This window comes from Cetorhinus maximus, chromosome 14, assembly GCF_964194155.1.
Source record: "Cetorhinus maximus chromosome 14, sCetMax3.hap1.1, whole genome shotgun sequence".
Classification (NCBI taxonomy): Eukaryota; Metazoa; Chordata; class Chondrichthyes; order Lamniformes; family Cetorhinidae; genus Cetorhinus; species Cetorhinus maximus.
The window spans coordinates 44,952,806-44,979,504 of NC_135892.1; the positions used below are offsets into that span (position 1 = coordinate 44,952,806).

The window sequence follows — 26,699 nt, forward strand, 5'->3', positions numbered from 1 at the left end:
TAGTAGTGGGTCTGTGTCCATGCTATGATCTAGAGGTTTTAGAAATGCACTTAGACATTTTGTCATGGCTTGCGTTGCTCACTGTTCTTCAGAAGGAGTTGTAGGTATCTGTTCGGGGTCTGGGTTGGGGCGAGTTCACCTTTGGGGTGACGCTGGCCCAAGTTGATAAGCCTAGTGATAGGAAATTTGATCAGAACTGATTCTGAGTCAGATTCTTAGAGGGTTGTTGACCCAACAGCCACATATTAGATCCATCTTCCAAGTCCTGTCAATAGGAGCTTGTAGATTTCCTGCAGAGCTAATACTCCAACTGATAGGCTGGTCCCAGCTGTACAAACAGTGAGCTCTGTGATTTTTGACGGTTCTAAACCAGCATTTCCTCAACACACATAGGGGTCTCCAAGACTTGCCTGTACAACCCATTCCTAACTTTTCTTTGCTTAGAGAAGTCAGGAATGTCCCTACATGAATAGTGAGTGCAGACTACATCAGCCAAACAGAAGTATACTTACGTGGATTTCTCTAGAATGCAGACTGATATAGAAATGAAAACAGAATACTGATACAGTACTAAAGTGCATTCCCATAGCAGTCAAGCCATACATTTGAGGCTAAGCAGAACATTTAATCTGTGGCATGAGGAGATTTTTTTTGAGTTACTGAAGTGAATAGTTATTTCCCTTCAATTTATTAAATATGTACCACATGTATTATTGTTCCTTTTTGAAAAGAGGCGACACGGTTTTCGATTTTGAAGTGAATCAACCCAGGTTAGAAATCAATCAAACCAAATTTAGATCATTCTTTTAGCTCATGGCTCATTTGAAAGAAGGTGGGTTGTATCTAAGATGTAAGGCCCAGACTACAAAATCAGCTTACACTTCAACTAGGATAGTGGTCTCTCAGCAAAGCAAAAAACTTCATGATGCACATTTGAAATCAACCTGAAATCCTCCAGAGAGTGCATTCTTTGAAGATGAAGAAAAGCAAAAGCTTAAATGAAACCAATAATGTAGGGGAGGATGCCAATAGAAAATTAAGAATCCAGGTATGGACAGAGAAAATCAAACTGTGTATGTGTTGCTAGGTCAACAACCAAGAGAGACTTGAAAAAACAAATGAAGATATTGACCAAAAAGAAAAAAACCAGGGAATAGGACCTGAATAGAAAATACCTATTTTAAAAGCAATCAAAAGAAAATGAAAGCTTATATCATTTTAGAAATGCAAGAAGACCCTTCTGCCTAACTGGCTTAGTTTCTACTGTTTGTAGTATCAATGTCAGAAAGCAGCCAAGTACATAAAACTCTTCGCTTTAAGCACACTGTTCATTTTACCACCGGTCAAAAATTAAAAACATCAAAGGGCCAAGCATCCAATAATACCCATTACATCAGGGAGATATGATAGCCCTCTTTACTAAATTAAGCTATAGATTAACAACTTCACTTACTGCATCCCAGACAACTAAAATAACAAATTTCTACACATTTACAAAGATGATTTGTATTCTTGAGTTGCTTTTCAATATTATTGCCAGTCTCTCTGCAGCCAAGGTAAAGAAATGGAACACAAATCTCTACAGCTTTTAAGATCAATACTCAGTATAATTAGATTTGCAATTTAATAAAGGCTTAGGGCAAAAGAAAGACAACAGATTGCACGGGACTTCAGAAGGACAAGCTGGAGCCGATAATTCTTTTTGGATTATTTATGGGAGAAGGATCCATTTAATTAATAATTAAGAACTTTAATGAATGTAACAAGTATTGCTTTGAGGAAAAAGGGAAAATAGCAAAGCCAAGACATGGTTAAGAGATTAAAAATAAAAATGCAATAGATTTTTTTATAGCTTCAGGGACAAGTAATAGGACGCAACAGTTGGGGGATCCAGAAGTTTTATTTAAGTTCTACAAAAATTGTACAGGGCATTATGATCAATCCCCATGTGCACAAAAAGTGAGGTCTAGTAAACCCCAGATATTGGGCCTTGGACCTCATCAGATGAAGCTGCAGGAAGTGCTACTGTGGTAATTCATTCAAATATAATCATATGGTGCCTTTCACTATCTCAGAATACCCCAAAGTGGTTCATTGCCAATTTTGTATTTTTGAAATGTAGTCACTGCTGTAATTATAGGCAAACCTGGCAGTCAATTGGCACTCAGCAAGCTCCTACAAACAACAGGATAAATTACCAGAGAATCTCTTCAAAAAGTACAATGGGATTCTTTGTGTCTCGAAGATGGCAGCCATGGCCTGGATTTAAAGCCCAATCAGAAGTTCACAATCAGAAAGACAAAATTACACAGTTAAGCTCCCAAAATATATCCTTGAGCTTCATTATTAAACCAACCATATTACAAAATCTGTTTCGGCTAAATTTAGGTAGGCAACCACTAATAATACCCATGTGGCCATTTTAACTATCCATGAGAGCAATATATGGTTCTGAAGATAGAAAGATGTAGCTTTCCAAAAGCAGTTTTGAAGCACTGATGGATATGACAGAACTTGATCTGCTTTTGGAGCAATCAAACCTGCATCCCACCATTCCATTGCACCTTGACATTAAACTTCCTATGAATTTTTGGGTACCATAACCTATGCCCAATTGGAGAGACAATATTAGCTAGCACAAGCATTTCAAAAACATAGAAATGCAATTGACACAGGTGCTCAGCAATTCATATACTTTAACTTTCCATTATGAATTATTACAAACTGTGTCATATTTTAAAAGTTTTTTTGTGGCTTGGAGATGATGATGAGGTCTGAGCTCAAACATTCCTAAAATCTGCATAAAATCACAGGCATCATTTTTAAAATTAAAGCAACAAATACACCATAAATGTAAAAACTGTCATATTAAAAGCATTACATTTTATGTGCTTCCTAATTTAGTCATTCAAGCCAGTGCTGATTCTCAGCAACTCTTCTAGATTTTCTTAATTATGTCACAATATTTCAGACCCAGTGCAATACACACAGCGATATGACAATTAACAAAATATACTATAGCTGTCATCAAGCTGATATCTAATGCTGAGATATCTTTGCAGGGCAAAATCACTGATGCATACACGTAGGTCCAGGTATTCCGCTTAGCATTGGAACCACTGCGTCCGACTCTGATCAGTCAGAAAACTGCACACTTACCTGATTACATTTAAAAGGATCCTACTTCTGATGCAGCAGCCAGATGTCACTCAGCTCAGGAATCCACACAGGTAGCAGTAAAGAGAATCAGCTCAGAAGACACTTTTTACAGCACTAGTTGCCATAAGGTAAGTTTGAACGTTCAGGGCGAATGTTGGTGAATGTGAGGGCGGATGAATGCGTAAATGGGTAGGGTGGTAAAGTGGGTGAGGTAAGTGGGTAAGGTGGAAGATGGGCAGGTGAGTCAGGGGGTAGTTGCGTCAGGTTGGGAGGGGATGTCAGGTCAGGGGCTAGTCAGGTTTGATTGGGGAGGGTAGTCAGGAGTTAGCATGATTGGGAGGGTAGTCGGGAAATGGGGTAGTCAGGTCTGGTCATTGAGTTGGTCAGTATGAGTGATTGAAGGGCATATCAGTTCTACAGTTACCCAGGAGTTAGACTAGGGTTTTTCTGTCTCACATTCCCTGGATAACTATTCAGGTAAGTAAATCACAACTGTTTGAAGTCTCTGACTCTAACTCATAGTTGGAGACTTTTGCGGAGGATCCCAGGGAGTAGAGGAATTGCCCATCGGAAATTGAGAGTTCCTGGTAATTCCCATAGAGGTCAATGTGTCAGGACCTCCATGGGGTCCGGACACGCACCTCAGGTCATACGTCCAATCTCCGACAATCCGGAGATTGGAAAATTGGGACCATGAAGTTCTAATACCCAACTGAAATTGGTTTATTCTGGTTTGCTTATGTACACACATACACAAATAGCCATAAGAGGGTGCTATTTCACTTCCCCCTTCTTAAGGAATAAGTTACACAAAATTCAAATTCCATACAACTTATATAGATTTCTTGTTTTCCATTTACTTACAAATCTAATTTAACCACTGATTTCCTATTCCTAAGAGGATACCTCCTTCCCTTGGACCAAACTTTCAGAACTTGGGAAAGAAACTTGACCTCTTTTAGCCTGAGTCTGAGGAGAAGTTTTCTCCAACGAAGACTGATTTTGCCCTTGACCGTCACTTGAATTTTCCACTTCATCAGACATGTCGATATTGAGAGTTTTGCTAGTTGTTGCTCAATTCATTGGAACCCCTCAACCCAATCTGAATGGCTATCTGTCACAATGAATAACTGTTGCCCTTCAAATTCCGCAAAATCCATGTGCAGCCTCTGCCACATTCTAGCTGGCCATTTCCATGGTTGCAAAGGTACCGACGGCAGCTTCTTTTCTACTGCTTGACACACTCTACACTGTTTCACTGTGTCTTCTATGTTCTTATCTAACTATGGCCTCCAAAGATAGGTTCTCACTAAACTCTTTGTCAAACTCATCCTGAAGTGTTGATCATGAAGATCACATAGCAACTGCAATCTGCACCTCTCAGGAATTACAACTCTGGCCCCACATATAACATAATCTTTATCAATTGACAACTTATTCTTATGCATAAAAAAATGGCCTGATTTCTAAATCCAGTATCTGTGTTGGCCATCCATTTCCGATATAATTTTATACGCTTGTCAATACAGGGTCCCTGCAAGTTGTTCTACTATTGTCATCAGCTGTGACTGGCAACTCATCTACGCATGAAAAGAAAAATACATCTTCCCTGTTGGGTTCTACTTCAGATGGGGATGGTAATCCAGTCATTGCACTGGCATTACAATGATCTTCCAATTGTCTGTACTTATTGTCATATTGATAGGCAGACAAAATCAACACCCATCTCTGCATTTGGGCTGCAGCTAAAGTGGGTACTGTAGACTTTGAATTCAAAATAGCCAGTGGCTTATGATCAGTTTCAATTGTGAAAATATGACCATTCAAGTATTTAAGAAATCTTCTTACCCCAAAAATCAAAAACAAAGTTTCATGTTCTGAGTATATTTTTGCTCACTGGCACTGAGGATGCGGAAGGCAAATACAATCGGTCTCTCTCACCATTATCCAACATATGAGAGATCACAGCACCTACTCCATATGGAGAAGCATCACATGCCAGCTTAATCTTTTTGGATACGTCGTAATGTACAAGCATTGTATCATCTACCAATTTACTGTTACACAACTGGAATGCCTTGTCACACTTTCTATAATGGGGATTTTCTCTCCTCCATAACTTCATCATTCTGTGTGTGATTTCTGAAGTTGATGTTGACTCAACTTTTCACAGTACAGCGATTCAGGAATCACACTAACTGATGCCTCCGTGACAACCTCCATGTTTACTGGAGCTCCATCCAACGCTAGTTGGACTACGGTGCCCTGTGAAATTCTACTGGACATCCTTGTGCTTCAGATCGTATGCGTCTCAACTGACCCCTCATTGACCTGGTGCTGTACGACAATGGTATGCAGTGACTGCCATTTCCTCCAGCCAGCATTTTCTCCGTTTACATTCTTTCGACACACCTTGACAAGATGGCCCTTCTTCTTGTAACTGTAGCACACTGCCTTCAGAGATAGACAATTATATACGTAATCTTGGCTTAAGCACTGGTAACGGGACCACTGCTACTGCTAACTGCCTTTAGCTTACTCAACGGCAGCTAATTTACTTCAGCAGATGACTGGAGGTTGATGACTCTGACTTCTCTCAACTCTGTTCTTCCATGTTTGGCAATGCTGTTTGACAAGTTATGTTGAAAGTTAACTGTGGCAATGCCAGCAACTTACTGTGAATGTATTTACTTTTTAAACCACGCACAAAACTGTCCCACAATGTTTGCTCTTGAAATTCTCCAAAATTACAATGAATGGATAGATTTTTCAAAGCCAAAATAAACTCTCCAATGTCCTCACTGGGCAACTGATTCCTGGTTACAAACTGATAGCTTTCAACAATCTCCAATAGCTTGGGACTGTAGTGCTGCTCAAGCTTTCACAAAATGTCTGAAAGCAGCATCTCTTCTGGCTTAACAGGGGCAAGCAAATTCTTGAGCATTTCATACACTTCTGGGCCTTCCATCAAGCAAATCACCCTTTTCCTTTCCCCCATTCCCTTCATTAACAGCTGGAATAGCAGAATCTTTGAGGATATTACTAGCAGTGAAAAACATCTCGAGCCACTCCACATATGCACTGAAAGACTCTCAGTCATGGCTGTATTCTCCCAGATGCTCAATAATATCTGTTGATGCAGCCATCTTTGAAGGTCAGTCCACCCACATGTACAAACAGCCTTTCCTCTAAGACTGTATTTTTAAGCCTATGTCAGCAAAACAAAATAAAATTCTCAGTTCTTCTGCTGGGTTGCTGGAAGCTTCTCCAGTCAAATTTATTCAGCTAGGGAATCCATAATCCCCATCCTCACTGCCATACTGTGATATCCTTACAGGACAAAAATATTGCTGCTTACACATGGAGTTCCAATCCAAACTGAAACTGCTTTATTGGAATGCCTACCTTGAAGAAGTACTGCTCTTCTAACTGTATTCCTCTTCGCAGATGCTGTCAGACCTGCTGAGTTTTTTCAGCTATTTTTGTTTTTGTTTCAGATTTCCAGCATCTGCAGTATTTTGCTTTTATCTTACTGCTTTATTCTGGTTTGCTTATATACATGCAGAAATGGCCACAAATGGGTGCTATTACAAATACTAACAAGCCGATTACACCAAATAGAAACTAGAATCAAGATTAATCGGTCATCTTTTTCAGGTGGGCCAGAATGCAGACCGTTATTTGTAGCTATATTCCCAAGGAGCCTGGCCTCAACCAAATTTCTAGGCCCCTTTTCCAGCACATCACCACTTTATTAAGGGCAACTAAGAATGGGTAATAAATGTCACCCAGCACAGCCCAAATCCCAAGAATAAGATTTTTTTTTAAAGTCAACATTCCATTTAGCCAGTAAGACTGTGAAAAGTAAGCCTGATCCTTAAACACCTGGATGCATGTGCACTAAAGAAATGATTATTTCGCCTTTCATGAGGTTTCAGCAGAAAACCTGTACGTAATTTTACACTCTTCCATCTTTTTATCCTCTAACAGCTAGAAAACCAGATAAACATCTGCTAAATGCAGATAAGTTCTTTTGGTATTCAATGTTCCCTTGATGGTCTGTATTATCTAGTGCACCAAAAGATACATTTTGCAGGACTACGCCCACATTTATCCATTCAGCTCATCATTCTCTTAAGTTTAAAACAAGAGAAAAATGCAATATCTCCTATCTAAATTAATTAATTTTAAGTCTGCTTTGGAAGTAATTCACATTTATTAAAAAAAAATGCATCTGGCTTGAGACCACACATGCAGTCATAAAATCAAACATGTTGCTACTATCACGCTGATAGTTCAAATGTCAGCGAGAGCAGTAAATATGTTAGAAAAGTTAATAAATCTCAGCAGCATAAATATAATCAATAAGCTAAAGACCAGTACAAGGACAATCAATAAAATTACTCTATTTTTAAAAATTCATCTTGATTTCTCAGTAATGTGGGAATATATAGTGCCAAAAATATAAATAGACTCATAGAAGTTAAGTAACTTGCAGGATCATGAAATTTAAGATTACAGTTAGCTTGTCTGTCCATGCCTGGATCAAGGCTGTTGTGAGGCTTTGAACCGTTTCTGTGTTTGAAATCTCTTAAGTTTTTCATCACAGGCCTGCACGTCTATCTGTAACCTGGCACTTGAGTTCAGCTACATTCTCAGAGCGTGTATCATCTTTTCTTAGTAATATGAAAGCTCAGCTGTGAGGTGGAATACAACTCCCAGAATGCATGCATATCATTTTATGCAAATAGCTTTGTTGGATGACAATGAATACCACAGTGTAGCTTAACATTGCAAAGAGATCACATACAAGGATGGGGGCCATACATCAAAGTCCTGTCATGCTTGGTCACTAACTGGCCTTACTATTAATCCTAACAGTGACTTGTTTTGAATATACAACTAATTTGGGGAGTGCTGCTTATAGTAAAACCAGATTTCATGAACAGCAGTGGCTCATTGAAAAGACTGCTATAACTTTCTGTTTGTAAGCTCTGCTCTAGCCGGTTACAAAACAGACATCTTCTGACTCACTGGCCCAAACTTCATGGTCAACAACAAAGGAATGACACTAGCTATTCATCATGCTTACAGCTGTCCACAGACTTTTTGTGGGATTTTGAGCAGTAACTTATGGTATTTAGCGATCCTTTTCATTGCAGTGACCTCTACTGGGCATGTGTTGTGTGCACAATCAGGGCAAACATGGCTCTACAACCAACCAAACTGAATAAACCTGACAGAGCCATGTACAGTCAGGAAGCATAAAATAAAATATTTAATTCAATGTAAAAGCAGAAAGTAAAATAAAGAGCTGAAAAGAAAAGTGAAATTGGAGAAAAAAAAGACCTGCATTTATATAGTGCTTTGCATGATTACCAGACATCTCAAAATGTTTAACAGCCAATGAAGTACTTTAGAAATGTAGTTACTGCTGTAATGTAGGAAGTGCAGCAGCCAATTTGTATACATCAAACTCCCAAAACTCCAATTTGATAATAAATGACCAGATAATCTGTTATTTGTGATGGTGATTGAGGGATAAATATTGGCCAGGTCACCAGGGATTGATTCCTCTGCTCTTCTTCAAAATACTGCCATTGGATCCTATAAATCCACCCAAACAGGGAGATGGGCACTCGGTTTAACAATTCATCTGGAAGATAGCACCTGCGAAAGTGCTAGGAGTGTCAACATAGATTTGTGTGCTCAAGCTCTGCAGTGGGACCTGAACCCAGAATCTTGAGAGTCAGAGGCAAGAGTTATAGCAACTGAGCCATGGCTGACAATCTAAATTGGAGGGCAAGCAATAGAGCAAGCGAGAGGGGGAGAGCACAATAAGAGACAAAAAAACAAAAACAAAACACATTTTTATAAGATTTCCAATAATAATGAAATTCTGAAAGAATGAATCACCACTTGTAAAACTTAATTTTCAGGGCCAGGAAGGTTGTTTTGTAGTAATTAACAAAACACGGCATTAAAAATTGACTTGCATCTGACTTTTTCTGGCATGTTTAAATGGATAACTAGTGGCTAAGTGCCACAACTTTACCTAGTTCGTGTATTTTAATGCTGAATCTCCCACTGAGGCACTGAGGTAGCAAAGCTTGCCTAGGGGAACAACTCAGACAGCAACTTCCTGATTTCTGCCTTTTACTGTGCATGTGTGGACACCAGAAGCAGTAGTCCAATTTATTCATAAATAATGGTGAGCACCAATAGCTTCGCTGTTATTTCTATTGCAAAATCTGGGCTAATAAGTAATTCCACAGGAGATTCACAATTAAAGCATTGTTTGTGTAAATGGCATCATAATGTTTCCCAGATTTTGCACCCAGAGCCAGCACCAAATACTCAAAGACTGGCTCGTGTATGGATAAAGCTCCCCTTTGTTGTCTCAGGAGTGTGACTCATCCCAAGCAACACAGATGGAGAAAGTAAAAAACAGAATGGAAGACAGCCTGAGCAAAACAGAAATGAAAACAGCACGAAACAGAAATTAAGGAGGCAGCTAGAGAAACAAGGAAGTGGGAGAGAGAAACAGAAGAGAATGGAGGAGCTGGAGAGGGGGAAAAATGGAGGGAGAATGAAGAAAAGTGAGGGACAGAAGTAAAGGAGGAGACTATGGGATAGAGCAAAGTGAAACTTCTTCAATCTGTACAAACATGTCCATGATAGCGCTGGAAGTAGTGACTAATATATAATTGTTTGGTAGTACAAAGCTTGAGTATTGCTGAAAAAAGACACATGCTGTTGAAGTTTTTCGTCTTAGACCATAAGACCATGAGATGTAGGAGCAGAAGTAGGCCATTCGGCCCATCGGGTCTGCTCCACCATTCAATGAGATCATGGCTGATCTGATAATCCTCAACTCCACTTCCCTGCCTTTTGCCCATAACCCTTGATTCCCTTACTGATTAAAAATCTGTCTATCTCCGCCTTGAACATACTTAGTGACCCAGCCTCTACAGCCCTCTGCGGTAAAGAATTCCACAGATTAACTACTCTCAGAGAGAAAAAATTCCTCCTCATCTCTGTCTTAAATGGGCGACCCCTTACTCTGAGAGTATGCCCTCTGTTCCTAGACTGTCCCACAAGGGGAAACCTCTCAGCATCTACCGTGTCAAACTCCTAAGAATCGTATATGTTTCATCAGGACAGAGTCGCAAGAATATCAATTGTAAAGGGAACAACAATTTGTACTACATGAGAAGAGAGTGTTCATTGGTTGGCAAGTGGACTCTAATTGGTAAAGACATTGCCATGGAGAATGCACCAGGGGACAATTAACTGCAAAGCTTTTGTTTAGATATAAAACAGGCAGGTCAAGTCTGATTGGTCAAGGCACTACAATGGGAATGAACCAGGGAATCCCCCATTTAGTTGAAAAAGGCGCAAAGCTTGTACATGCTCTTTCTGTTTGCAAAGGACAGGGCCATGTGTGAGAATATATGTAGTTTCTAGCACACCTAAGTGAGGCACACTGCGAACCCAACTGATAATCTTAAATTGGTTGTCAGTGTAAGTCAGTACAATCAGGATTGTTTAGTAAGTGTTGTCCAATCGCAGAATCACATGTAATTTGGACACTATGTTTTGAGTTTTGCTAGCACGTGCTGGTTGGGTATATCAGTACTTTGCCTGTTGCGTACAGTTGAAGGGACGTGCTGTTTGATACAATCCAACAGTCATTGGAACGTACGAGCTACATACCTGGCATCACAGTGGCACTGAACTTCATAAACTATATTAGTCATGTGTACTCAGAATGTCTTTTTGGCTTAATGGCAGCATCCTACTGGTGGAAAATACCACTTGTGTTGCTGCTGCATAGTGGCAGCACGAAATGGCTAGTTTTACCTGTTGTTCAAATTTTTGAGACATTTTGCCCTTCCATGGTAACCTGAGGTAGACTGAGCACTTTTCAGGACCAAAAATGGCGGCCTTGGGCCATTCATGAGTTTGTGTGATATACAGCGAGCAGTGGACATCTCCATCCCAACCTCCGGTCTGCCCTCCCTACTCTCTGACTACCCCCTTCCAACTAACCACTCCCCCCAACGACCCTCCCCACTCCCATCACTGACCACCCAACCCCCCGAATTACCCTAGCCTCCCAACTCATAATAGCAGCTAGTGCTGTAAAAAAGGGGACATGGTTTCCTTACCTCTGACTCTGCTGCCATCAACAGAAGGCCTTGGTAACCTGCTGCACTGCACTTTTCTCACACGGCCCAAGTTGGTAGGTCGGGCGAGAAAGGTGCGGCTGCATTTCAGGGTAAATAACTAGGAGCAGAGTGGTAATCCGACTGTGACTGCTACTCCACCAAAGTTATGGCCCATAAATAAGAATACCATGGCTTTGTAAACCTTCCACTCTCCTCCTTTGTTAGGCTTTGACTAAGCTTTTGGCCATTTGTCCAATACCACTTTACATGGCTTGCTCTCAAATTTTGTCTATTAACTGTTTTTGTTATGTTCCTGTCAAGCATCTTGGGTCATTTTCCTTTGTTAAAAGTACTACATAATTTTTATTCTTGTGCCCGCACAATCGGCAAAGGATGCAACACGTGGCTCACTAGCAAGCTCCTCATAGCTTCGCAACCACCTATAAGGCTTAGAAAGTTGCAACAATATTCAAAAACTTCAAGATTATCCAGGATATAGAAATCTATTGCTCTCTGTCTTGAATATACTCAATGACTAAGCCTCCACAAACCACCTCTCTGGGGTTGAGAATTCCAAAGATTCACCCCCTCTGAGTGAAGAAATTCCTCCTCATCTCAGTTCTAAATAGCCTACCCCTTATTCTCCCAAGGCTTACCTTTTAAGGCGTCTCTTCTTCAGGGACTACAGTCCCAGCAGTAGCCACTGCTCCTGGTGCCATTGCTGGGACTAGCAAGCTGCTGGCCATTTTATTGGCCAACAGCTGTTGGAGAGAGGAATTCCTCCTAGATGTGGTCGCTGTAAAATGGCTGTGGGTTGACCCAGCCAATCGAAGGCAGTTTGCCCCCAATCTTTCAGCCAAGGGAGCAAGATCACCGCCTCCAAGTAAAATTGCGGCCATTGTCTTTGGTTCCCGCTACAAACACATTCCCTATCTACCAACACATTCCCTATCTACCAACTCATCACATTCCCTGGCAACTGTCTAAGGCTGAACCAGATTTTTGGAAGCCTTGGAGTCATATTTGACATAGAGATGAGTTTCCAACCACTCATCTGCGCCATCATTAAGACCGCCTATTCCGTCCCTGCCCCAGCTGCTAAAACCCTCATCCAAGTTTTAATACCTCTAGACTTGACTGTTCGAACTTAGTCCTGGTTGGCCTCCTACATTCTACTCTTTGTAAATTTGAGGTCATCCAAAACTCTGCTGCCTGTGTCTTTATAGAATCTTAAAATTGTTATAGTGCAGGAGACCGCCATTCGGCCCACTGTGTCTGCATGGCTCTCCAAATGAGCAACTTCCCTAGTGCCATTTCCCTACCTTCTCACCATAACCCTGCACATTCTTCCTTTTCAGATAACAGTTTAATTCCCTTCTGAATGCCTCAATTGAATCTGCCTCCACCATACTCTCAGGCTGTGCATAACCACTTGCTGCATGAAAAACACTTCCCTCATGTCGCTTTTGCCAATTACTTTAAATCTGTGCCCTCTCATTCTTGATCATTTCACAAGTGGGAACAATTTCTCCCTATCTACCCTGTCCAGATCCCTCATGGTCTTGAATACTCTACCAAATCTCCTCTCAGTCTTCTCTTCTCCAAGGACAATAGTTCCAACAGGGGCTGAATTGGGCAGGGACAGAGGTGGGAATAGGCAGTCTTAGTGATGGTGCAGATGAGTGGTTGGAAACTCATCTCTATGTCAAATATGACTCCAAGGCTTCCAAAAATCTGGTTCAGCCTTAAGACAGTTGTCAGGGAATGCGACAGAGTTAGTAGATAGAGAATGGAGGTTGGAGCGGGGACCAAAGACAATGGCCGCAATTTATCTACATAATTGAAGTTCCTCATCCCTGGAACCATCCTTGTGAATCTTTTCTGCACTCTCTCCAATGCCTTCACACCCCTCCTAAAGTGCGACGCCAGAACTAGACACAATACTCCAGCTGAGATTGAACTAGTGTCTTATACAAGTTCAACATAACCTCCTTGCTCTTGAACTCTTTGCCCCTATTAATAAAGCCTAGGATACTGTATGCTTTATTAACCATACTTTCAACCTGTCCTGCCACCTTCAATGATGACGGGACCGAATGTATGGTCGCTAAATTTGCTGATGGTACAAAGTTATGTAGAGAAGTATGTTGTGAAGAGAAAGTAAGGAATATGCCAAGTGACACAGATAGGGTAAGTCAATGGGCAAAAATTTGGCAGATGGAGCATGATGTGGGAAAATGTGAAATTTTCCAGTTTGGCAGGAAGAATAGAAAAGCAACATACTATTTAAATGGAGAGAGATTATGAAACTCTAAAGTACAGAGGTATCTGGCTGTCCTGGTACATGTATCACGAAAAGTTAGTTTGCAGGTACAGCAAGTGATTAGGAAGGCAAATGGAATGTTGTCATTTATTGTTGTCATTTATTGCAAGGGGAATTATATAGTAGGGATGTTATGCTATAGTTGTATAGGGCTTTGGTGAGTACTGTGTGGTGTATTGGTTTCCTTTTTTATAAAGGGCATAATTGCATTAAAAGCAGTTCAGAAAAAGTTCACTCGATTGATTCCTGGGATGGGGGTGGGGTCATTGTATGAGGAAAGGTTGGACAGGTTGAGCCTGTATTCATGCCAAGTGTCATTTATGTCACTGTTGTGCTTTCTAAGCTGCACTGGCTCCTGATCAAGCAATGCCTCAATTTAAAAATTCTCATCCTTGTCTTCAAGGCCTTCATGGCTTCGCCGCTCCCCAACTCTGTCCTTTCAAGTGAAGCAGCGCTTCAGTTGCACTTCCCTCAATTTAGTCTACTGCATTCGCTGCTCCCAATGTAGTCTCCTCTACATTGGAGAGACCAAACGCAGGCTGGGTGACCACTTTGCGGAACACCATCGGCCTGTCCGCAAGCATGACCCAGACCTCCCTGTCGCTTGCCATTTCAACACACCACCCTGCTCTCATGCCCACATGCCCATCCTTGGCCTGCTGCAATGTTTCAGTGAAGCTCAACGCAAACTGGAGGAAAAGCGATTAGGCACTTTACAGCCTTCTGGACTTAATATTAAGTTCAACAATTTCATTATCATGAATTCTCTCCTCCATCCCCACCCCCTTTCTGATCCCCCTTTTTACAATAATTTATAATTTTTTTACAAATATATTTTTCTTTTCCCTCCTATTTTTAAATTTATTTTGATCTATTGTTTTATCTCCACCTTTTAGACCATTTCGATCCCTTCGCCCCCACCCCTACTAGGGCCATCTGCCACTTGCTTGTCCTGCTTTCTACCCTTAATGTCCCCATTAGCACATCCTTTAGATAATATCATCACCGTCAACACCCCTTTGTCCTTTTGTCTATGACATCTTTGGCAGTCTCTTCTTGGCCTCCACCTATCACTGGCCCCCTATCGAGATCTACCTGTCCCACCCACCCCCTTCTACCAGCTTATATTTCATCTAATTTCTATATGTCTTAGTTCTGATGAAGGGTCATACGGACTCGAAACGCCAACTGTATCCCTCTCCGCAGATGCTGTCAGACCTTCTGAGTTTTTCCAGGTACTTTTGTTTTCGTTCTGCAATCTCAACTCCCGCAATCCTTTGAAATATCTGCACTCATCTAATTTCATCCTCTTGTGCATCCCCAATTTTAATCATTCTACCAATGGTGGCCATGTCTTCAGCTCTCTAAGCTCCAAGATTTGGAATTCCCTTCCTAAATATCTCCTGTTCTCTACCTCTTTCCTCCTTTAAGATGCTCCTTTAAACCTACTGCTCTGACCAAGCTTTAAGCCATTTGCCCTAATAACACCTTGTGTGATTCGGTGTCAGATCTTGTTGTATAATATTCCTGTGAAGCATCTTGGGACGTTTTATAATGTTAAAGGTACTATGTACATACATGTTTTTGTTGTCATTTTTTGTAGACCAATTATTTCAACTGGGGGATAGGTTAAGCTATGCTTACAAGTTATGTAAGCGCTGAACTGCTCCCAGAGAATAGTGGACCTGTGAAACAGGTTTCCAGCTTGCTAATTTCCTGTATTCCTTCAAGTGAGAGCTAAAATTCTGATGGGGGCAGAGATTACTTCATGCAAGAGGTAGGTATCGTGCAATGCAAATCTGGGCCACTATCATCTCCTGGGGCAGAATTTTACGTTGTCGGCGGCAGGCGGGCGATTGCCACTGGCGAAACAGGCCGCAGCGCCATTTTCCGCGGGCAGGCCAATTAAGGCCTGCACCGTGGCTTTGCGACTCCCGTGGAGAACGGGAAAATAGTTGCGGGGGCGGGTGGCCTCAGACTGCCGGTTCCAATGGGGAGCCGACAGCCTGTTTAAAGGGTGACCATGCAGCCTGCTTGAGGCAGTGCACCATGGCCAATCAGAGAGGTAGAAATGCTCCAAGGAGGGCAGAGGAGGAGGTGGTGGAGGAGGGGGGCAGGCTGCAGGGGAGGCCAGTGGGGGGGTCCACTGTGCACCCAGATTCTCGGACGCATGCCTTGCTGTCCTCCTGGAAGAGGTGGGCCAGCGACGTGATGTTCTGTATCCTGAGGATGGGAGGAGGAGGGCCCCCCATGTTACCAGCCAGGCGTGGGAGGAGGTGGGTGAGGCTGTAAGTGCCCATGATGATGTCAGACGCACTGGCACACAGTGCCGAAAACACTTCAATGATTTGCTGCGCTCTGGACAGGTGAGTACCATGTTTGTCTGGGCTATTTGAGGCAGAAGGCAGCCTTAGCCTTAGCCCCCCGCCCCCACCATGTATGGCTGCCATTACTGCATAGGGCATCTGTCGCACGCTGGGTGGGCAAATGGGTACTGACAATGCTTCCATCAGCCTTAGTGGTTGAGGAGAAAAAGGGCTTTCTGCGCAGCATATGTTGGTCTTTGTGGCATTTGAGTAGTTTGGGGGCAACCTGCAGGGGAGGCCGCACGACACATACTCAGAACTCCAACACATGTCATATTGATGGTAATGAGATGGTGCAAGGGGTGCCTCAAGGTCTTTTAGGCAAGTCCCATATGCTGGCAGCGGCACCGCACCTATTTGATCCTCCTTTGCATGGGCGTTAGGACCTGTGTACTATTCAAAGTGATGGACGCCGAATGTGTCCAAGGTGGCCATTGGGGGAGGGGTTTGGGAGCAGCTGTACTATCTTCTGGGGACTCATCACTAGTAGTGTGGACAGGAGCCGCTGGAGGCCTCAGATGGCCCACTGTGGTTGGGGTGCGGCATGTGTGTGCAGAGTACATGAGTGACCTGCCCCAATAAATCCTCTTATGTGTTTTGCAGGCAAAAAGTAACCACAATGCCCAGGAGTGCCTGAGGACTGGTGGTGGGCACGCCCTCCTGCAGCGCCTCACCCCATTCGAGGAGCAGGCCATGGAGCTGGGCAGGAGGCAGGAGGCCAGGGCGGCGAAGCTGGGGTCCAGCGGGCAGGTATTTGAGGTCGACAGCCCCATCCACTCTGTCTGCCCACCATCCAAACCACTGATGGTTGCTGCAATCGTTAATGCTGCAACAATGCTCATTCACTGACTGAGGCATTCTGGAGGGACCCTCGTCCCCTTGATGAATAGCCTCTCCACCACCTTCCAAAGTCATCTTATCCCATTTGTGACCACTATCACCATGGTCTCACATGCCATTGGATTGCCGCTGCACACCCAAAGACTTATTCCATTTTCAGGGGTTTGGGACCTTTCAGCCAGTGCGTCCCACATTACTTTGTCCAGAAGGTCCTCAGCACTTCAGCTGTGAACCTCATGGTACTCAACTTAGATGAATGCCACCACATTACTCATCCCTGCGCCAAGGGGAAATGTTGCCTTCTGGCCACCCGGTCTATGCCCCTCCTTACAGAATGAAGGGCAATAATATGACCTCTCAAACTCCTGAGTTCGGCAGAAAATGACACAACAGTTTGAAATGTTTCCTCAGCCGCGCAACTATCCAGGAAACAATGCATCCACATCAGATACCTCTGCACTCTTCCCACTCCTCTGGTTCTTTCCAAGCCATGTGCCATTCATGAGGCCATCTACCAGCCTGTTTGCATGTGCGTTTAATGCTTGGGGCCCGTCTTGACTCATTTGGACCTCACCAATGCTCTTCTTTTAAGAGTCTTTAAGGGTGAGCTACGTATGAGGGTGGGTGGGAAAGGGATGAAAGGTTGAAGTGAATGTACGCTAACTAATGCACTGTCCTTGTTGTTAATTTCAGCATCACCACCAGAGCATGTCCTCAACGCAGACCCCCTCCACAGCTGAGGGGCAACATGTGCAACTTGCGGCACATCATTTCAGCCAGCCAGGCACCAGCGCAGACACACACACCTCACTGGGGACTTTACCATTGGCTAGTGTCCCAGGTCACAGTGGAGAGGACACATCACGATCGCTGGAGGAGATGGTAGGGGCTGATGGCTCCAGCAGCCGGAAGGCTGCAGGGGACGAGGCACATGCTGAGTCCGGCACTGATGACGTGCCTCTGGAGTTGTCCCCATTGCAGCAGCTGCAAGAAAGGTGGCAGGAAGTGCGTTTGCATCTGGCAGGGTTGCATGAGGGAATGGTTCAGTTGCTGTCTGCGATGGAGGAGTCTAGGGAGAGTCTACATGAAGAATCCGCTCTCAGGGCAGAGCATCAGGATTCCTTCAATGAGAGATTGGCAACTTCATAGAGAGGGGCTTCCACCAAATGGATCAAAGTATGATTGGGTTACGCGCTGACCTGCAAACCCTCACAGCGGTTCTGGCCATAGGTGGTGCTTTCCATTGTGGGAGGTGTTGTGGACACCAAGCACCGGCACTCGGTGCCCATGCATCTGCGGTGAGCAGGGAGGTAGATTTGGACCTCAAATTGGCGCAGCAGCTGCCTGTCGTCGCTGCAAGCTCCTCTCAGGGCGCTCCGGATGAGGGCAGCAGCTCCTCCGCCCCTCTGCCAGTCAACGTTGCTTCCATTGAGGCTGCGACAACTGGGGAGGTGCCAGTTCTACAACTGGCCACTCCCTCCCAGGCGGGGCCATCACAGGCTCCACGGGCCAGAGGACACCCGCCAAGGTCATCGAGGCCAATAGGACAGCAGAGTCAGCAGGCTGTCTCACAAGCCACTCCGAGCGATGGGGTGGCACCTAGACATAGCACCCGAAAACAAAAACTTAAGGCACATTAGGCACTCAGTGGGTATATCACTGGTGATTTTGTGTTGGCCTTAGAATAGGGACCCCTTTTTGTAACATTGTTGAATAATCATGTGCGCTTTAATTGTGGACAGAATAAAGTCCACCTTTGTTACCATGGCTGAGCGTCTTTTCATTGTGGTGCTTTTTTCATTTTCACATAATTATCATGAGTGTTAGAGTGGAGGTTGATGTTTCCGTACTAAGGCCTTAGCTGCAGCTGAACAGGTGGAAGATGTGGCACCTAAGTGCCACGTGTGTAAGTTCCAGCCAATGCTGCTCCTGCTGATCCATGTGTGTGGAGCTAGCTGAAGGTTCTTTGGATTAAATTGTCCCGGGTGTCCCTGCCTCCTTGTTGTTAATGCGGGTTGTTGTTGTGGCCTTCATCATCGCCCTGTGCTTCCTCATCCTCTGAGCCACTGCTGGATTCATCCTGTGCAGCCTTCATCCAGTCCGTCAAGGTTTTCATCGTCAATTGCATCCCCCCTTTCCAGCGCAAGAGCATGCAGGGCGCAGCATGCTACCACTATCAGAGAGACGCGATCTGGGGGGTACTGGAATGCGCCCCCTGAGCAGTCCAGGCAACGGAAGCGCATCTTGAGAAGGATGTTGGCTCTCTCCACCACAGCCCTTGTGGTGCCCTGGCTCCTATTGTACCGCTGCTCAGCTTCTGTTCTTGGACAGTGTACTGGCGTCATGAGCCACCTTCGCAGGGGATAGCCCTTGTCACCCAGCAGCCATCCATCCAGCCAAGCCGGAGCACTGAAGAGCCCCAGCACCTGAGAGTGTCTGAGGATGTAGGCGTCGTGGGAGCTGCCTGGGTACCTTGCACAGACTTGTAGAATCAGCATCCTGTGATCACACACTATCTGCACGTTCATGGAGTGGAAGCCCTTCCTGTTGATGAAGGCACCGGGCTCACCTGCTGGCGCCTTGATGGCCACATGTGTACAGTCTATTGCACCCTGGACGCGGGGGAAGTCAGCAATTGCCGCAAAGCCTCTGGCTCGCTGTGCCTGACTTGCCTGGTCACAGCGGAAGTGGATGAAGGTGGATACCCGTCTGAACAGAGCGTCTGTAACCTGCTTGACACAAGTGTGGACAGCTGATTGGGAGACACTGCAAAGATCACCCACCGAGCCCTGGAACGAGCCAGAGGCACAGAAGTGGAGGGCAACTGTGAGCTTCAGAGCCGCTGGCATGGGGCGTCCACACACACAGTTAGGGGAGATCTCAGGGCCAATCATCTGACAGATATAGTTGACTGTGTCCCTTGAGAGTCGGAGCCTCCTTCGGCACTGAACCTCAGTCATATTGAGGTAGCTGCTTCGCCGCCTGTATACCCTGGCAACAGAATAGTGGCGTCGTCTGCGGCCCCTTGCGCAGACAAGGACAACCTCTTGGCCCTGCGCCCCTTGTACCTGCGCCTGGCCTCCCAAAGGTGGCTCCCCTGGACGCTGATTGTCCAGTCCTGGCCTCCTCCTGATTCTATTCCTCCCTTCCTCCTCAGGGGAGCTGCCTCCATTGGAGAGGTCAGAACCCATAGCCCCAGGCTAAATGGCGGTCTCCGGAAAGCTGCAAGGCCGAAAAAGAATGCTGTCTGCAGCATGCTTTCACTTTACACAAAAACCTCTTGGAAATCGATGAGAACTGCTAACAATCACGCATGTATGTTTTAAACACTTTCATCAATTATAACTTCGTGAAAGACATGAACAACCCCTCTGAGTCCACATATCCCGACATTGCAAAAGTTTTCTTAAATAATCTCCTACCCGCCTTTCCGTTGGGCCCGTGCGCCGACCCCAAGTTCACACGGGCCCCTCAAAATCGTACACAATTGGCAAGTTAAGGGGCTTAACGAGCCCTTCAATTAGTGGTGGGTGAACTGATCGCCCCTACCCACCGAAATATCGCGATGGCGCGTGCTGACATCAGCACGCGTCATCTTACGCGCTGATGTGCGGGCTAGGCCATCCGCACGTCAGCCAGAAAATTCTGGCCCTGGTCTAGTTTCCATTCCCCAAGCTTGTTTGAGAGGAATTTTCCACTTTTTCTCCTTAATTGAGCTGGATTTCATTGTTTTTGTTTGCCTCTCCCAGGAAATTAAATGGGTCCAGGTAGGTGGGGTGCGCATATACTGTGACGCACAAGGCATCACAACTGGATGGGACAGGCTGGATGAATGAGTAGGTCTTTTCCTGTCCATCATTTTTGTACGTTCCTATGTTCTCCCACCCTTTGAACCAGCTGAAAGTAATTAGAAAATGTCCAAGCTTATTTTGTAGTGGGCTATTATAACCAGCTGCAGGCAAATTCAGCTGGATTCAAACCTTCATCTCCGAGTGAAACCAGTCTTGTAATACACTCCACATCCAGAACCCTAATCTTACTTCCATAATTTTCCAACTTGCAAGAAGTCAACAAGTAGTAACAAAAGAAAAATTTACATCTTGGTGGAAATATTTCATTACAGTTAAAAGTACAACAAACTATTCAACAGAATATTCTCCCAAATACTCTGTGACTATCTAACAAATGAGTGAAATTGAGCATCATTTCCCTTGATAATTATACACATAATTATATACCAGAATGTTCCTCTCTTGATTATGATCTGCACAAATTTAGCTGATTTGAGCTGCATTGCCTTAAGAGCTGGTGCAATTGGCCTCAACGCTCGGGAATGGGGGAAAAAATGAGCTAAGACTCCCCTTCTTCTACCCAATGAATCATGCCAGAAAGTGTGCTGAGTGTGGAACTTAGTCAAGAACAGAACAGGCCTCACCTATGATATCATAGAATAGGGTGCCAGGGCTTAATATTTAAACAGAGAAATGAAGAATGGAGATGTGAGCAATGTACCATGGGGATAGCAGCACTTATGCAAATATATTCATGTCAGATCAATGCCTTCAGCTATTTAGCAACATGTCAACATTTAGAAGAAAATTCCAAGTTGTAAATAAACTACCGTTGAGATGTTTTGCATTCTACATAAGTCAATCTGTTCCATTCCAATGTCAGTAAAAACATCTATTAACCCCTTCAATGACAACTGGTCATTGTCAATCAATGTCTCAATCAACCCCAAATTTAGCACAAAATTAAATATTAACAGGATCTCCCAGTGCACAGTCACCAACTCCCTAACTAGTTTTAAAAAGTTACTTCTTTATCAAGTCTTAATTGCTTCCTCTGTCTCCAAAAAAAAGGCAATACCATCCAAATGAATACATAATTGACACTATGATCATCTTGTTTTTTTCCCTGCAAGTTCCCCATTCTTCACGTTTCTCCTTTTCCTGTTACTACAGATCTACCTCAGTGCAAAATGAGACATCTACCTCCTTGCTAATGAATATTCTATTTATTCTTCTATACAAGTTAACAATGCTACAAGCTCTGTTCTTTATACCACAGGCTAAAGTATTTCACAAAGTGTGTGAAATAATATAAGCATAGGAGACAATTTGTTTGCAGTAACAATTTTGTCAGAGTAATAGGCTTCTATTTGTAAAAATGAGGGCTAAATACATTTGGAAGCTTACTTTCACACTGCACAGTTACCAGTTATACACCTGTCAGGGACAATGATTCCGGGCCCTATAACATCATTTGACACAACAAATATTTTCATTACTCAAGAACGATGTTAAATTTGGGGGCACCTTTAATGACTTTTCTTTAATTTACTATTACTATTTTTCAGAACTTGGGACTTCAAACAGTGCTGTGCCCTATTCTTACCTGTGTTACTGTTCAAAGATCCACACTCAGGGAGAAAAACTGTCTAGCCGAATCCAGGGAGCCATCTGACATCCACTGTTTTTAACTTAAGGAATGAATACAAAAGAAGTGGAAAGCAAAGAGAGTGTTATGAAATTAGCTCTGAACAGCCATGAGCAGAAATAGAGATGCTTCACAACTACTTCCTCCTCACACTCAGCGCCTTCAAACATCATTGTCTACCAGTAGGAAATTGTTTGCTGATAAATAACACCAAACGTATAAGCTTCCCCTTTTGTCATTCTGCCTAATGTTCACAAGGAAGGCACAAACTATGCATAACTTTGTTATAGAAGCATCTGGAGTATGACACGAACACGGCTTTTTGATTGTAAAATTACTTTTAGATTATATACATAGATGATGCCTGTCAGTATATTCACTTGAGCTGTGGCAATGAGAAAATCTAAAAGTAGCTTTTCTTAAAACCATTTGCCCTGTTTTCTGTCAAAAGTACAATTTTCTTCCCGTTGCATGTTATAATTTTATTCATTGCTCAAAGATGGCACCAATGGAGCTGACAAGGCTTGAATGTGGCTTTGACAGTAATGGGTGCTTTCAAATGATAATGGTGTGTAAAATTACACAGCAGTGTTAGCATTACTGTTGAGAAACTGGCACACAGCTGCAATTCATTAAGCTAGGTTTTATTAGGATCCTAAGTAGGGTTACAAAGTAGCACTAAAAATGGATATTTATCCTCTAGTGCTATTAGCTGTAGCACCTCAATAATATTCTAGCTTAGCTTCTGAGGATGCATTTACTAAGAGAAAATCATCTTAAATGTATTTATTGCATCTCCAATACCAAAGAGTTACATACTGATGGAAAATGGGCTACATCCAAATTCCTTAAATTGTTAACAAAAACACACAACTTCTTGCTAGATAGCTGATATTTGAACAGCTTAATGATCCTGTTTCAGAGAAGCATCTTGCAATTCTAATTCAAATCCTAGTCTTTATTGCTTTTTTTAATGCCATTACTCCCATTTTGCATTTTATTTTAGGACCTGGGCAGACTGTTGGATGACCACTTTACTGCAGTGGAGGTAGCTCTTAGACAAGGAAGACTCAGGTTTATGCAGTCTCACTCTCTAAACTGAAAGGAAGCTGAGGGTGTGGAGAGGGAATATTTAAATAAATTGAGAGCTGCATCACTAATAGAGTGACACTAGCTACACCACTTTTTCACGTGCTGCAGGATATCAAGTTCTATAGCATAGCCTCCTTGTTAAATGGCCAAAACTAGGTTTCGGTAAACAGGAAATGTAAATATCTTCACAGCCACAATGTGCTTCGATGTGCAACCACAGCTTAACAGGACAATTCTGCTTACTAATTTGAGATGCAGCCTTGAGTTTTGTTATAATGCTCAACTGTTTCATCAAAATATCAAATTTCAGTTTCAAAGCTACATTCTCTTAATTTAAATTTAAAGTTAAATTCCCAGAAATGAGGAGCTCCTGCAAACACCACAATCAATTTTGTTTGAGACGTAAAAATGAAAAGTTTGCTGAAACAAAAGTGATAATTTTATTGACATGCCACTTACATCTTACATCATGCCAATCAATTCACTGTGACATGTTGTTCATACTTTAGCTATTTTTAATGTGTTAAAAGCAAATTACTGCGAATGCTGAAAATCGGAAATAGAAACAGAAAATGCCAGAAAAACTCAGCAGGCCTGGCAGCATCTGAGGAGGCAGAAACAGAGTTAACATCTCAAGTCCAATATGATTCTTCTTTGGATCCAACCTGCCAGACCTGCTGAGCTTTTCCGGCATTTTCTGTTTTTATTTCACTATAATGTGTTGCTTGCAGTCTAACTTGTCAAGTAATATCTAGGCTTCCATTTGAATGCAGTACTGCAGAAACCACTTTATTGTCAGGGGTGACATCCTTTGGGTAATATGTTAAACTAAGGTCCCAGATCTGCCTGTTCTGATAGTTCTAGTGTATGTTAAAGATTCCATGACACTATTTCAAGAGGAGTAGAGTGTTTTGGTCTTCAAGGCATAATATTCTATGTTTGAAACATCCTTTGAATAAAGTCAATTAATGGAACACTTCTTCTAGAATAAAAAAAAATATGGAACACTTCCATTAGTTCAACTCCATTCAGGAAGCCATCTCTGAATCACAAGAGTGGGCGTCAGCTCCAGAATGACAACCTGATGAACTAGTAACACACTGTGCTCTTACATGTGACACGCAATGACTCACCCTTGGATTCAATGCAGGAGTTTCAAATTGAACTGACAGTTCACTGTAACTGAACTTGCATCTCATCTTATTGATTATGAACAGCATTTAATCAGCCAGCTCCAATCTCAGGCATCAGTAAATAAAAACAGAAATTGCTGAAAATATATAGCAAGCACATCATAATCAGGAGAGATTAATTATGTGCATCACCTGAACCTGATGCATCACCTGAACCTGAAGGAAGCCGCATGTGATTAAAGTTTCCACTTTTATTTTGAGCATTATTAATTTTCATCAGGATCTGACTAGTTTATACAATGCATCTACAGTCAAAACATTAACAGCTGGAAAGGGAAAAGATAGATTGAGTGACCTGCTGTGTATTTTCTGCAGAAATGTTGATTTTTAAAAAAATTTACAATTGTGTAATTGTATTATGACAAGTGCCAATTGCAAAATATTTACACCAGAATAGTTCACTTAATGGGTAAGTAATTTTATCACATGAAATATGTTATGAAAAATAGCTTTATTTCTGTATCTTGCTACACCTATTTCTACAAATTACAACAGCACTTCCATTGAATGCATTTATTCATTGCAACAAGAAACACCAGATGATTTTGAAATACCAATGCAGCTAACACTCAAGGAGATCCAAGGTAACAGAAAACCGAGGCTGATTCTTTATTAAAAAAACAATTAATTTAAATACTTAATTCTTGCACTTTGATTAATAAAGTACAGAAGGAGGATTACTGTCTCAAATTATTCCTTACAGCATCATCTCTTAGAGGGACTGAGATAAGAATCATTTGGAATTTTGAAAATGTACATGCAGATTGCATTGTCTCTTTTTGATGACAATAATCATCATTAACTAAGTAAAGCCTTTCAAAATCTATCTTTAAAAGTTTTATTCTGCTGGTTTGTTCAGAGCAATTTGCTTCAACAAGGATCCAACAGTTTCATTTTAACAGTCTAATGCACTAAATATCACCCTATTTAGCATGAATTTCTGAACATAACTGCTAAAGCCAATATAACAAAATAAATATTAATGCTCAACCAAATAAATACATGGTTTGCCCAACTAAAAGCTGAATTGAAACAAAAGAAAAGTTAAGTGGGCACAATGCAGGGAACATTAACAGGTAGTTGGTTATTTGCAAACAGATTGGGATGAACTGCTATTTTGGCTGTACTTTCACAGTTCAGCCCATCCTACGAAATCCAGCTTTTATTCTCTTCTAATCTTCCTTGGTCCCCTGCAGAGTGTCTTGTGTTGGGCTACAACCCAGTCAGATTTTCCAGAGGGGAAGAAGTGAGGAGAGAGGGAGAGTGATTAACCTGGAAGTAACTAAGCCACTTGGACCATCTCTGGCCCCTAGCTAACAAACTGTAAGGAAGCCTAAACATCCTGGATTATTGGGGGCAGGGAACTGAACAGCCAAGATTCCTGCTTGATGGCTAGCCTCCGACTTCTGTTGAAACTGGGATTGGGATTGGGATTGGATGCAATGCCGTCTACGGCTGAATAGCATAACACTAAGGCAAGTTTGGAGAGATTTAAATATTGGTCACTTGGTTGAGGTACTGAAGGGCACCAAGCTATACCACTGAGGAATCAAAACCTTCTTGGGTGGGGATATGGAAAAGTGAAAGCAGACAAAAATACAACTACATGCATCAAAAAGGACAAGAGCTACTTGCATTCAGAATCCTTCTCAAGCAAAACTGAGAATGAGTGTAATCCTTGCAAAAGGGAAAAATAGTCTATTAAACACATTAAGTTTGCTTAGAAATGTGCTTCGAAGTAAAGGCACATTAGGTTTTGAAGACACTAAGTCAAAACGCAATTGGAAAGCCAGACAAATATTAACCACAGTAATGAGTACATTGATTAATTTCAATGAATTTCAGCATGGAAGTGAAAACTTCTCATTGCTTTTTTTGGAATCTCATTACAAACACAACCTAAAATTCACAATATCTACATCAATTTTTTGCTCCGATATACTCTATATATTCTGTTGCTGCCACTCTAATGACGTGATTCAGATATATCCCCCAGCCTATCAAAATAACATTGCAGCCTATGAAAAGCTTAAAAGTTCATCTTAGTCCACTGCAGAGTTTAGTTCAGAATTTAGCTCACATGGTGGCATACAAAGCACTCGTAGAATTTCATCAC

At 42.6% G+C, this 26,699-nt stretch overlaps 1 protein-coding gene across 6 annotated transcripts in view; it reads right to left on the bottom strand.

The window, feature by feature from the left end:
* tiam2a (TIAM Rac1 associated GEF 2a) overlaps positions 1–26,699 on the bottom strand; it is a 384,705-nt gene that overhangs the window by 87,548 nt on the left and 270,458 nt on the right. Inside the window, exon 1 of one of the 6 annotated variants that reach the window (XM_078556865.1) lies at positions 22,257–22,361. The exons of 3 other annotated variants lie outside the window; for them this stretch is intronic. The gene's annotated coding sequence lies outside the window, so the exon portion shown is untranslated. Of the gene's footprint in view, positions 1–3,159; positions 3,180–9,214; positions 9,299–22,256; positions 22,362–26,699 lie in introns of those variants that run through there. 2 more of the 6 variants (XM_078556864.1, XM_078556866.1) reach the window with 2 other exon arrangements.